At 38.8% G+C, this 13,107-nt stretch overlaps 1 pseudogene; it reads left to right on the top strand.

The window, feature by feature from the left end:
* Positions 1-7,628: 7,628 nt before the first annotated feature.
* On the top strand, positions 7,629-8,182 carry LOC115295251 (annotated as a pseudogene).
* Positions 8,183-13,107: the final 4,925 nt, after the last annotated feature.

The raw sequence follows: 13,107 nt of genomic DNA, 5'->3' as shown, positions 1-13,107 counted from the left end.
GGTTAAGCATCCGACTATTGATTTCAGCTTAGGTCATGATCTCAAGGTTCATGAGATCGAGCCCTGTGTTGGGCTCTGTGCTGATTCTTTCTCTCCCTCTCTTTCTGACCTCTCCCCCTTCTCAAAATAAATAAATAAACCTAAAAATATAAAAAATAAGTAAAAGTTCAGCTTTTTAGTCACATTAGCTATCTTTAAGTGGTCACTAGCTAGTGACTACCATATTGGACAGGAAGATTACAGTACACTTCCATCACTGCAGAGAGTTCTATTGAAGAGTGCTGATAAACTCTGTACTAATGTTTTCCTGGTGAAATTTTAGTAGAATAATGTGGACTCCAGGAAGAGATTTGGGAAAAACTTAAATTTTATTGACAACACATAAACTAATCACTTAGGATGGACTAATTTTGCTGATGATCTAATTAATTTTATTTTTATTTTTCTTGTCATAAATTCCATGGGAGAAAAGTTTCATTTTTAATTTTTGTAAATGTTTTTATTTTTGAGAGGGGGGGAGGAGGGGCAGAGAGAGAGGGAGACACAGAACCCGAAGCAGGCTCCAGGCTCTGAGATGTCAGCACAGGGTCCAACGTGGAGCTCAAGCTCACAAGACCCATGAGATCATGACTTGAATAGACGTCGGAAGTTTAACTGACTCCCAGGCATCCCAGGGAGAAAAGTTTCTGATCTTGTCCCTAAAACTTGGAAATTATGACTCCCTTTTTTTGGATTACATAACTCCTAATAACATTCCATTTGGGAATATTAAGTTGGCAAAAATATTTTCAAGGAGACAAGTATGAATTCTCCCAATAAATAAATGTACAATTTTTTGCTTTTTATTTGTTTTTTTGCTAAGAATAATGCTGTTTAAATGAATCACCACATTCTGTTTAGTCACTTGAAACATATCTTGCCTTTTCTGAATGGCATATATTGCTCTAGTTTAGTGCTACCTCAAGAATAAAATAGTCAAGGAGAGATATTCTTACTTAGAATGAATATGTTTATATTTTTATGTATTTCTAAGATGCTTTCTTCTCGCATTTCTTATTTTTAAAATAATTAAATAAAAGAGAAATGCAACTTACTGTCTATAAACTGACATTCTGGGTACCTGTTGGATTCATTCCAGTTTATGAAGGTGTTCTGAATGGTAATTTCAGAATTGATTGGATGCATTTCAGATGGAGATCTGTTTCTATGGCAACATATTGGGTTTACAGACTGAAAGACTATTGTAAACAGCATTAACTAAAATTGCATATGCACAGGATGAATCCCCTCCTTCCCTAGAAAACTCATTAAAGAGGGGAGAAAAAAAAGGCTAGAGCAGGCCAAACCTAATCCCAGTTGTCTGTAATGATGATCTAGTCACCACCAGTCACTAGCCCTAGAAATAATCAATTTCATAGCTCAAATGTGTTCTCTGAAGGGTGAAGGTTCCTTATCAGGCCAGTACCAGAGTCCCAGTACAAGCTAGGTGAAGAGGTCTACTGGTAGTTTATCAGTGAGTGTATCTGGCAGAGGGCATGAACTAAACACATGTGTCAGAGGCAAGCCTAAGGTCTGGGGCTGGGAGTGAGTAGCTAGGTACCCGAGAGAAAATAGACTGAAGAGTAGACTCAATATGGAAAAACTCCTGGGGAGCAAAAGGAAAAAACATGGGAAAATTTGGGACTAGGGTGGTGCATATAGAATTTCTGAGGAAGAAGGTGCTGTATGTCCTAAGCTGCAACTGGAGATTTTAAAGAAAGAACCACAAACTTTATCTTAGTATGAATTTTCATTGTCAGTTAGTATTGAGAAATAATTCTCCATAGGTCTCTTAAATTTCTATACATCTTATGAGCAGAAGGCTCTGACTGTCTTTATTCCAGATTACCTTTTCAAGGATGTTGGTACAGAGAACAGTCTTGAACGACTGAGATTATGTCTCTATCTGGAGCAAGGTCAAATTTGTTTATTCTTCAGTATAATAAATAGGTTTTCCTCCAGGGTAAGGTCTGACAGGCTCACTTTCCATTATAAATGATTTGGGTTTCCTAAGCTCCCTGGCATCATGGCACACTGCACTGTCACCGGGGCTTCTCCACATCCTCCTGTGGTAACTGGGGCTCCGGCAACCAGCACAAATCTGATACCCTGGATATAGCTATGAATAGTCAACTGTTTTTTGTCTCTGACCCAGGAATCTTGTATCTTTTGTCAACATCTATGAATCTATGATAGCCTATCTTAATAGTTTGCATTTAGGGTAAAATTTTAGACCTTCAGGGTTCTCAACAGTTAGTATGGTTTGGAAATGATTTTCATCTCCCTTAGTTGAACTCTGATGTAGTATAAAAGAAAGTATTGTTACCTAGGTACCAACAAACACGGGCTTCAGCTCCCCCATGCTGTCCTTACTTATGGGAAGAACTGGGGTGAGTAGAGCCATTGAACCTTTTGACTAAGTTTCTGGTATCTCTTCCTGCCTGTTTTCTCATGTCTTTTTGTAAAAAGTGGAGAAAGATAATCTAATTATTCTTATGTGTTGGCTTGAACTGGATTTTGAATTTAGTAATAGTGCCTATTAAAATTTTTTTAAAAATCATATTTATACATTTATGCAGGAGCACTGTATAATCATTTTCTCATTTTTTAAAAGATGAATTAATTTTGATCATTAGTGGCCTCTATTCTCACATGGATACCAACACCTACTTTGAATTGGGTTTGGGTTTTTTCCCTCCTCATTAGATTTGGCTTCTGTGAACTGCTATTGAATTCATCTTTTATGGCTTGCCTTGCTGTGACCCTGTGTTCAGTGAGCCCTTCCCAGGAGACTGTCATGACACAACTAATATTCAGGATATGGAGAAGATATTTATGTGACAACTGAGAAAGATTAGAATTTTAATTATAAAGTCAAAACTCTCTAAGTAACAGGAAAGAAACATTATTAGATTCTAAAATTATTTCCTGTTTTGTACTCTTGCATAGGATCAAAAAAATAACATGACTCACAGTTTGCTGCTAGCAGATACAAGATGCTTTTGAGAATCTTTCAACCTGGTTTTGACTAGTTTTGTCATTTGGCAAGAAATCCAAAACACTTGATCCAGGATTCTTCCAGACCATTACCTTCCACATCTCATGCCATTCATTACACCTTCACACAACGTCAAAGTTTCTGGAGAAAAAAAAGATAGACATAAAAGTTTCAACAAAATGGGAACTGTAAGAGCCAACTTTCTCATTCAACAGCTATCTTGAAATTTACTTCTGTTCTCTTCACATTCAAGCTCCTGTGTAACAATGTGACCTTTTAAAAATATACACAAATTAATAGTTTTAATTTGCAATTTCATTCACATTATAGAAATATGGGAATTCTAATGGCACTGGCAATTAACTTGTCAATTTATACCCAGTTTTGTCTTTCTAATGTATAATGACTGGTGTAGAAAAGAGCATAGATAAATAGGAAACACAACCTATAATTTATAATTTACACACATGTATTGGTATGTATTGAGTTTGTATTTAGAAACAGTGCCTAGCTTTTAACTCTTTGAGTTGAGTTTTTGTGCAAAAGAAATATTTAATTATTTTAGAGGTTTTTCTGTTTTTATGGATCACTTTTCGGAGTGTCCATCTGTTCTCCATGAGTTCTGGGAATATAGTAAAGCTTGCATGTTATTTTTTCCTCATTGGTAATGAAGCAAAATCTAGCTAAAGAAGGAAGACATCTACATATTTAACAGCCAAATAAAAAGTGCAATATAAGATTTTCAGCTTACAAATATTACAATCATAATACGGTTTGCTTTTATTTCAGGTTATTATTTCCATTTTTTTCTTTTGATAGTAAAGATAATTTTTAAAAATCAATAATTTTTAAAAATCTGGCAACAGCATTAGATTATACTAAGTCCGTGTAGTATATAACTTAAAATAAAAAGAACTTTTGCTCTCACTCTTGATTCTTCTGTATTTTTTATCAGCTTGTTGAAGAGTTCTCAGTCCTGATTCTCCTGCCCTCAAGCATGATGAGTTTAAGATGTTGTAAGAGTCTGTCTTAGTTTGGGCTGCTATAACAAATTGCCATAGACTGTGTGGCTTATAAATAAGAGAAATCTGTTTCCCTGGGAAGTCCAAGATCAAGCAGTTAGCAGATTCAGTGTCTGGTGAGGGCTGGATTCCTAGGTCACAGAATGTTGTTTCACTGTGTCCTCACACGGTGGAAGAGACAAGAGAGCTCCCAGGACCTTCTTTTAGAGGATGATAATACTAGGCATGGGACCCCATGTAGCCTCAGGATTTAATCACCCCTGGGCCCGACCTCCTAATACCGTCACACTGCTGGTTAAGATTTCAACATATGGGGGCGCCTGGGTGGCTCAGTCGGTTAAGCCCCCCGCTTCGGCTCAGGTCAGATCTCACGTTCGTGGGTTCGAGCCCCGTGTCAGGCTCTGTGCTGACAGCTAGCTCAGAGCCTGGAGCCTGCTTCCGGTTCTGTGTCTCCTTCTCTCTCTGCCCCTCCCCCTCTCATGCTCTGTGTCTCTCTGTATTAAAAATAAATAAAATATTAAAAAAATATATTAAAAAAAAGATTTCAACATATGAATTTTGGGGGTGATTAACATTCAGTCCATGGCAAAGTTCATTTAATTTACACATACAGTTCCAAAGAAGTCATTTTTACTACCTGGGAGTCATGCACATTTCTTAGAGAATATCTAATCCATAGAGACTAAATTACATCCATTTTGCTTTATCATGGCCAATTGGTAAAAGCTGCTAAAAATGAGTCCATATTTGATAAAATATAACATTTTGGTGGTCTCCCATTGCCATGCCAGCATAAAGATTATATAGGTTTTCCTCAGAAAAAGACCTTTATCGGGTGCCTGGGTCACTAGTTTGTTGAGCCCCTGACTCTTGACCTTGGCTCAGGTCATGATCTCACGGTTCATGAGATCAAGCCCTGCACTGGGCTCTGTGCTGACAGTGGAGACTGCTTGGGATTCTCTTTCTCCCTCTCTCTCTTGTCCCTCCTCTGCCTGCTCTCTCTCTCAAAGTAAATAAATGTTTAAAAAAATTTTTTAAAGGAAAAAGACTGTTATAAAAAGTTCTGAAATGTGCCATGACCAGATCTTCTCTGAGAAAAAGATATTCTAAAGATGGAAGGAAATGATATTCTAAAGACCTTTTAGTAAACTTCCAGGTTTCAGTAGTGTTTGGTTAACCGCAATATTAGAGACTGTATGTAATTGAGACCATGACAATTTTAGGGTTGGTTGTTGATTCTGCCGCTTGTAAATCTGGTTGTATGACTACATCTAAGAGTATTAAACATTTTTTTAAAGTCACTGAACAATTTTAAGATCTGAAGTAAGCACACATTTTTAAAAGTCAGCTAAGGGGTGCCTGGGCGGCTCAGTCGGTTAAGCCCCCCGCTTCGGCTCAGGTCAGATCTCACATTCGTGGGTTCGAGCCCCGCATCAGGATCTGTGCTGACCGCTAGCTCAGAGCCTGGAGGCTGCTTCCGGTTCTGTGTCTCCTTCTCTCTCTGCCCCTCCCCTTCTCATGCTCTGTCTCTCTGTATCCAAAAAAAAGAAATAAAAACATTTAAAAAGTCAGCTAAGGGTCAGCATCAAAAAGCTGTCTCTCTGCTACTCTGTTGAGAAATTCACACGGAGGCCCTGCCATTACCTGTCACACATTGTCAAGACTCACTCTCATTAACATTAATGGACATCTACTCCTTTTTTTCTATGTGTGGCTTTTAGAAGGAAATCTCCTTTGGTATGCACTTTTCCTAAGATCCAGTGTAAGAGGGCAGATAATAGGACTGACATGAGGGAGAAATTAGGAGTATACAAGAGTGTCAAAGACTCTTAAATACAGAGAACAAACTGAAGGTTGATGGGGGGAGGGGAAGAGGGGAAAGTGGGTGATGGGCACTGAGGAGGGCACTTGTCGGGAGAAGCACTGGGTGTTGTATGGAAGCCAATTTGACAATAAATTATATTTTTTAAAAAAGTGTCAAATAAGAAGTAGCAGATATGAATTTTTGAAGAATACCCTCGCAATTATGTTTGTTCAAGAATTTGTGATTTATTTCAAATTAAAATATATGCTGAGAACAAATCTGCAGAGTTAAGGTTTAAATTATAAATCAACAATTTCTTGCCTCTTTTGGACAGCTCTTAAATAGCAGCTTCATAATTTATTTTTTTATAAGCATATAGGATAAATCAAAATATAAAAATTTAGGTAACAAATCATATTTACACTAGGTATTGTTACTCACTCTGAGGACAAATAATTAAGAACAATATATTTCATACATATGAAGAGGAAATTCTTCTTGCTTAGGCAATAAGTATTTTATTTGAATACTTGGGAGGTTGTTATAAAGGATCTTATAAATTTGACTTTGGGCAATTTGTAATCCATTTAGCTTCTGGTTGTCTTATTTATGCCCTCTATTTTATTGAATTCACATGGATTCTGATATTTTGTTTATTATTTCCATCCTTTCTTGATATTTTATTACGTGGTTTTGCTTTATCTCTTATAAATTCTCCTCTACATAGGTCTTCTTAAAATGAATTGTGGGTGTTAAGAGTTCAGAATGCAAGAGGCAGAGAATGATACAGACTGAGCAGAAGCTTTAAAGTTGGACATAACAAGGCCTCTATCTCAGCTCTACCGCTTACTGCCAGTGTGGTTTTGGGCAGAGCACTTAATTCATCAGAGCCTCCATTTCTTTATATTATATTAGGACAATGACAATTACCTTCCACAATCGTTAGGAGGATTCCAGAGAACACATATAAAGCATGGTGGTAGCTTGTACATGGTGGCTCACGGTATCAGTCCGGCCCCGTTTGGCATGCACTGGTTAGCAGTATCAGGGAGAACACCTGGTTTGAAGGATAAGTCCGATAGTTCAAAGTCTGCCCCAGACTGGATTCTGATTCTGGTTGTTTTTAGAGTAACCATCCATCCCAGTTTGCTTGGGACTCAGGTGGGTGGGTGGTTTCCATGACACCAGACTTTTAGTGCTAAAACTGGGAAAGTCCTGGGAAAATTGGGACCAGCTGGCCACCCTAGATATTTGTTTATGTATTAGTGAGGATGCAGTGCGAATTCTTTGTAAAGACAATGTGTGTATGTGTATGACATGGACCTAAGCCTAGAGGCTTTATAAGCAAAGAGCCACTCAAACTGAGTGTCAGGAGAATTATCTTCCACTGTCCTCTGTCTTGCAGGAAACAGGTCCTTGCACCTTCAGGACAGGCTCTCGATCTAGTTGCCTAACCTTAGGATGCAACCAACCAGGAATGAAATGTAGCTGCTAACAAGGCCAAGCAATTGAGTGGCAACCACTGGTGCAGTTAGCACTTAATTAAAACTTTGAAGCATGATTTTTCTTAGTTAATTCCCTCCAAGATGAGGTACAATTTTTTAGTTTTCACTAGTAATTGAAGAGTGAAATGTTTTGTTATTTTTTTTGACATACATTTTGACATATATTTTTTATTGTAGTATAATTAACATACAATGTTGTACTGGTTTAAGTTGTATTACATATTGCTATAACAATTCTATCCATTATTCAGTGCTCAGCCATGATAAGTGTAACCACCACACACTATTACAGTATTATTGAGTATATTAATCAGAATTATTCCACCGAGGTGGAGGCTGCCATCAACCACCTTGACAGCATGCCAACATGCCTCCTACACCTACCTCTCTCTCATCTTCTATTTCCACACCAACGCTGTGGCTCTGGAGGGCCTGGGCCACTTCTTCCTGGAGCACGCAGAGAAGCAGGAGGGTGCTGGGTGCCTCTTGAGGATGCAAAACCAGCCCAGTGGCCACTCCCTCTTCCAGCACAGGCAGATGCCATTCCAAAGTGGGTAGGGTAAATTCTTGGATGCCATGGAGCTGTCATGGTTCTGGATAAGAACCTGAACCAGGACCTTTTGGATCTTCATGCCCTCGGTTCTGCCCCCACAGACGTCCATCTTTGTGAATTCCTGGAGAAACACTTGCTGACTGAGGTGGTGAAACTCATCAAGAAAATGACGACCACCTGACTCATCTCCAGAGGCTGCCTGGCCCCCAGGCTGGGCAGGGCAAGTATCTCTCTAAAAGGCTCACCCTCAAACATGATTAGAAACCTCTGGAGCCCAGAAGCAATTGACAGTTCAGCTTCTGCCTGAAACTCTCCCCACAGCCATGAGGCAGCTTTTTAATCACCTTGTAGCCCTCTCCCAAGTCTGACCAAAAGGAAACAATAAAGCTTTGCACAGTAAAACAAAACACAAACTAAAAAAACCCTCAAATTTTGTTTTGTTATTTTAAATATGAACATACTAAGCATTTATCTATTACATAATTGGAAATTAGGAATTGAAGCAAATAATGGCTTTCTGTATCCCAAAGCTCCCCATATCTTGGTGTTCAAGGCCTGAGTTATATAATCTCTTTGACTATGATTTTTAAGTACAGTATCTTATCCTAGAGACTTTTGACAAAATATGCTTCTTTTGCTTTCTTGGCTCAGAGTCTTACTACCATGTAAAGAAAATTTTTCTTCCTAAACAACTTTGCTGTCTCATTAACAAGTTTAGTGCTGTCCCATGCAGCTGGTATAAAGATAACTAGGTCAGGTTTCTTGGTTAGTCCCTTGAGCAGCCCTTGAGTGCTATTTTAGCTTTATATTTATGTACATATTTGTAGGAAAAGAAGAGATAATTTGAAAAGCTTTGACTCTCTTTTAACCTCAGATACAATCTTAATTTTAACTAAAAAGAAACAAGATCTAGAATGTATTCCAAGATCCAGTGAGGATACATATATGTTCAACCACTCTTAAAATTTTAGGTTTTTGGACTCACTCTATACCAGTGGTTCTCAACCTGGCTATACTTTAGGATCATGAGGGGTGGGGGTACAGGTGGGTGGAAGTATAGGAAGGTATTTAAGAAATAATGATGCCTGGGGGCACCTGTGGCTCAGTTGGTTAAGTGTCTAACTCTTGATATTGGTTCAGGTCATGATCTCATGGTTCATGGGTTCGAGCCCTGCATTAGTCTTAGGATTCTCTCTCCCTCCCTCTCTCTCTCTGCCACTCCCCTGCTCACGTGCATGCTCTCACTTTCTCTCAAAATAAATAATTTGGAAAAAAGATATATGATGCCCAGGTGGGCATCCATCCCAGACGAATTAAATCTAAATCTCTGTGGCAATTCAAAATGCTTTAACAACCATAATGTCTTGTGTGATGAAAAAATTCAGAGAACAAATCATTTCAGAATATCGGGCATTGTGTGACAGCTTTTATGTAATCATACCGAGAGTAAAACCTTTTTAAGGGGTTCTCTTTTCACTCCTGTCTTGGGACCTCTCTCACCTGCACATGTGTAAAGTAGGTGTGGGCTTCCAACACCTATCTCTTGTGAGCGTGCTCAACATAGGTCCACACAGCGCCTATGGACTCAGACAAACAAGATGCTTATCTCTTGTCCTCTCAAGCAACTGTCTTCTTCCCCCTGGACAAGGCCCTGCTGGACTCACACTGAAACTTGGGAGGAAGTGCTTCTCAGGAATGTAAACTGGGAATCTAGGCTTCTTTCCTTGGATTTTTAATGTAAGGTAGTGAGGAAACTAAGGGAAAGTTTTCAGAGGAATAAAGAGAAACGTGAACTTCAGAGATGGGTTTGCTAAGAGGGAGGGGGAGAAATATATATCAAAATATAGAGAAAACAGCCATTTTTGCTTTCTATTTCCCTAAATAAACAATGACAGTGACAAAAATTTTAAAAATCAATAGTTTGGGGGTGGCTCGGTGGCTCAGTTAAATGCTCAATCTTGATTTCTGCTCAGGTCATGGTCTCACGGTTTGCGGGTCTGAACCCTGTGTTGGGCTCTGTGTTGACAGCGTGGGGCCTACTCTCTTTCTCCTTCTCTTCTCTCCCTCCTCTATGTGCACATGTGCGTTTTCTCTCTCTCTAAATAAGTAAATAAATTTTAAAACATTTTAAAAAGTCAATAATTTGAAGGAAAGCTACGTTACTTTAAGATTAAGTGTAAAAGACTGCAATTTAACTTATAATTCATCTCATGAATATGACAAGGAAACAAAAATGAGAGTATGCTCAAATTACTACTTGGATATCCAGGTCTTGTTCTCCTATCCAGGAGAAAGGCCGTCAATCCCCAGCACAGGAAAGTTGAGAGCCAATAACAGAACAAATCTGCTACCTGGCTGGCCCCAGAAGTTTCTCTATTTTCTAAGGTCTATAATCAGTGGTGGTAGGAACCACAATAATGGAAGGGGGACAGAAGGAAGGAAAAATAATTAAAAGCAGATCCTAAAAGTATTTATGGACAGTAATATAGGGTAGTTAGTATTAGCAAAAGCTAAATATGGGGGCCATATTAACAAGTGTCTGGGCTTGGTTGGGTTTAGTTTTGTTTCCTTTAAAGAACCCCCACCGCCACCCCAACAGGTGCTAGATGATGGGAGAAAAGAAAAATAGGGCACCATTTCTACTCTTGGAAAGCTTGTTTTTAGAAGAAATAAAGAATAATTTAGACAATATAAATCAGTAAGATGATGTGTATTTTTATAATGTTTACTTTTTTATTATAAAGATGATAGTGCCTATTGTAGAGAAGTTAGGGGTTAAAGAAAAATGTAGAAAGGAAAATAATGATCACCCCTAATTCTTGAACTTTTCCTATTCTGAGTTCTGATAGTGTCTTTTCTTTCCTCTTCAATCTCTCTCCCTCTCTCTCTCTCTCTCCCTCTCTCTCTCTCTCTCTCTCTCTCTCTCTCTCTCTCTCTCTCTCTCCCACTCTCTGCATTGGCTCCTTTTTCTCAGCCCACCGATGTGGTCAGCTTTCCTCCATCTCAGTGTCCTCATCACTACTATGGGGATAATTACACCTGCCCCAGATGGTTGCTGTGTGACTAAATGAGGTAATCTAGGTAAATGAGTGGGATGGTGCCCAGCATAGAGTAAACACCATTTTATTTTTAAGCTACTCTGTTTCTGTTGTTTGTTTGTTTGTTTTGTGTTGTGTTTTAAGTAGGCTCCATGCCCAGTGAGCCTAACACAGGGCTCAAACCCACCACCCTGAGATCAAGACCTGAGCTAAATCAAGAGTCAGATGCTCAACAGATTGACCCACTCAGGCACCCTTTAATTATTTAAAACAAATAAACGAGAGAACTTTCTGTTGATCCTATTCTCTTCTAACCACTGTCTTTGCTTTTCCCATCCCTTGGCATTCTGACCTCTGCTAATGTTATACTCTTCTCTCCCAGTTGTGATTAGGTTTCTGCTGTGGACTTGCAGAAATGCTAACTTGCTGTCAGTCTCTTACCAGTGTTTTTCCAGCTCAGCTGAATCTCCATGGTCATCTCTACTTCTTCCCAGTGTCTATCTGCCTTATAGCACTGGTCAATCTGGTGCCAGATCTGATCCTTTTCACCTTCTCTGGAAATGAAAACACAGTCTTTGAAACCAGATTTTAAGCTCTGACATCTATCAAACTTTATCCTTGAACATCTAGCCTTAAGCCTTTCAGTCTATCTAGATACCCAGACATAATTTATTCCCAGTAAGCTTTCTCTACAGTGTTTATCATCATCTGCCTTGTACTGACGCTGTTGTGTGTCTGTCCTGGCTGGGCAAGTGAAAGTGACGACTATGTTTACCTTTGTATCTCAAGAGCCTGTTTCATGGAGGTTTGTCAAGTTGAGTTGAAGTCCTGGGGGTCCTGCTTAAGGTATTTACTATTTACTATCCTGTGTTTTAATTGCTAAGGCATATCTCTTCACTTTTCTACTACTATTATTTTAAGGTGCATGTGAGGTAGGAATCTGGCTTCTTCAGCGGTGATTACTATGGAGTGCTCAAAACTGTATCCTCATAAAAGAGGAATTCCCTAAGTATTTCTGAAACAATAATTTCCTTTGCAGAATACTTCGTACTTTACAAAGTTCTTCCACATGGATTAGCTCATTCGGTCTCCCCGTGAGCCTCTAAGGAAGTCCGCATGTGGCAGAAAATGAATGAAACAACACACTTTGGTGGAACAAGCAAGGGCTCGAGGTAAATTCGTCTGATTTTAGATGCCTCTGCTTTCTCTACTCTCCTGCCTATGAAACTGAACATCACACCATTTCATGCAAATGGCTTTTCCTATGAGTGTCAGAATGGAGGCCGTCTAACTGGAGGAATAGGAAGCTTTGTGGAAGAGGTGGGGCTTGCTTGAGAAGACCCTGGAAGTATGCCTGGGAAGAATATGAAGGATGATAGGCAGAGAGAAGGGGAATGATGTTTTGGAAATTATAGTACGTGAAAAGAAAAGTTTTGTATTAGAGCTAGTTTCACTATTTCATACTTGAAAAAGCATATGTTGCAGAAAGCATTTATTTTTTAAGGAAACGCATGAATCGCAGTTAAAATTATAGTTGAATCTGTAACTCTGGACACAGCAGTAGGAATGAATGTGGTAGGCTCTGTAGGCAACACAGCAAAACCCTGAGGCTTTTCATAATCTTTCAGTTTCTTTAAAAAGTCTTTTTATGGTTATTTATAGTCCAACACAGGTCAACTTACTTAGCATTTTCCCCCCTCTTAAATAACTGCCTACAATAACACACCAAGGGTCTATCATTTAGCCTTTGGATATAACATTGAAGTTATTTATTTCTTGCCTTCTGTGTTTATAGTGTGTATTTATGGACAACTTTATTATGGTACAAATCTGTAGCCAAATGACATTTCCCAATATTGCACCAAGAGACAGATTTCTACTGGTTACTCCTGTGATTCTGGTAATAACATTTCACACGTTCTTTTGGCTTTCAACAGTGTCCTGGCAGATAACAAAGCTTAAAAGAACATCTACGGTGATGAAAACCTTGTGGGGCTGCAATTTCTCCACATCTGCTTCCGAAACCAACCCTATGTAGCAAGTTATGCTTGGTGAGGCCAATAATTCTAGGTCATTTATTCTTTTATTGCTTCTTTACTATTTGTTCTGCTTGACTGAATAGGTTTTAGGAAATACACCATGGGCATG

The sequence above is a fragment of the Suricata suricatta genome, chromosome 7 (assembly GCF_006229205.1).
Source record: "Suricata suricatta isolate VVHF042 chromosome 7, meerkat_22Aug2017_6uvM2_HiC, whole genome shotgun sequence".
NCBI classification, from domain to species: domain Eukaryota; kingdom Metazoa; phylum Chordata; class Mammalia; order Carnivora; family Herpestidae; genus Suricata; species Suricata suricatta.
The sequence above is the reverse complement of the archived record's forward strand: the minus strand, read 5'-3'. Positions and strand labels throughout refer to the sequence as shown.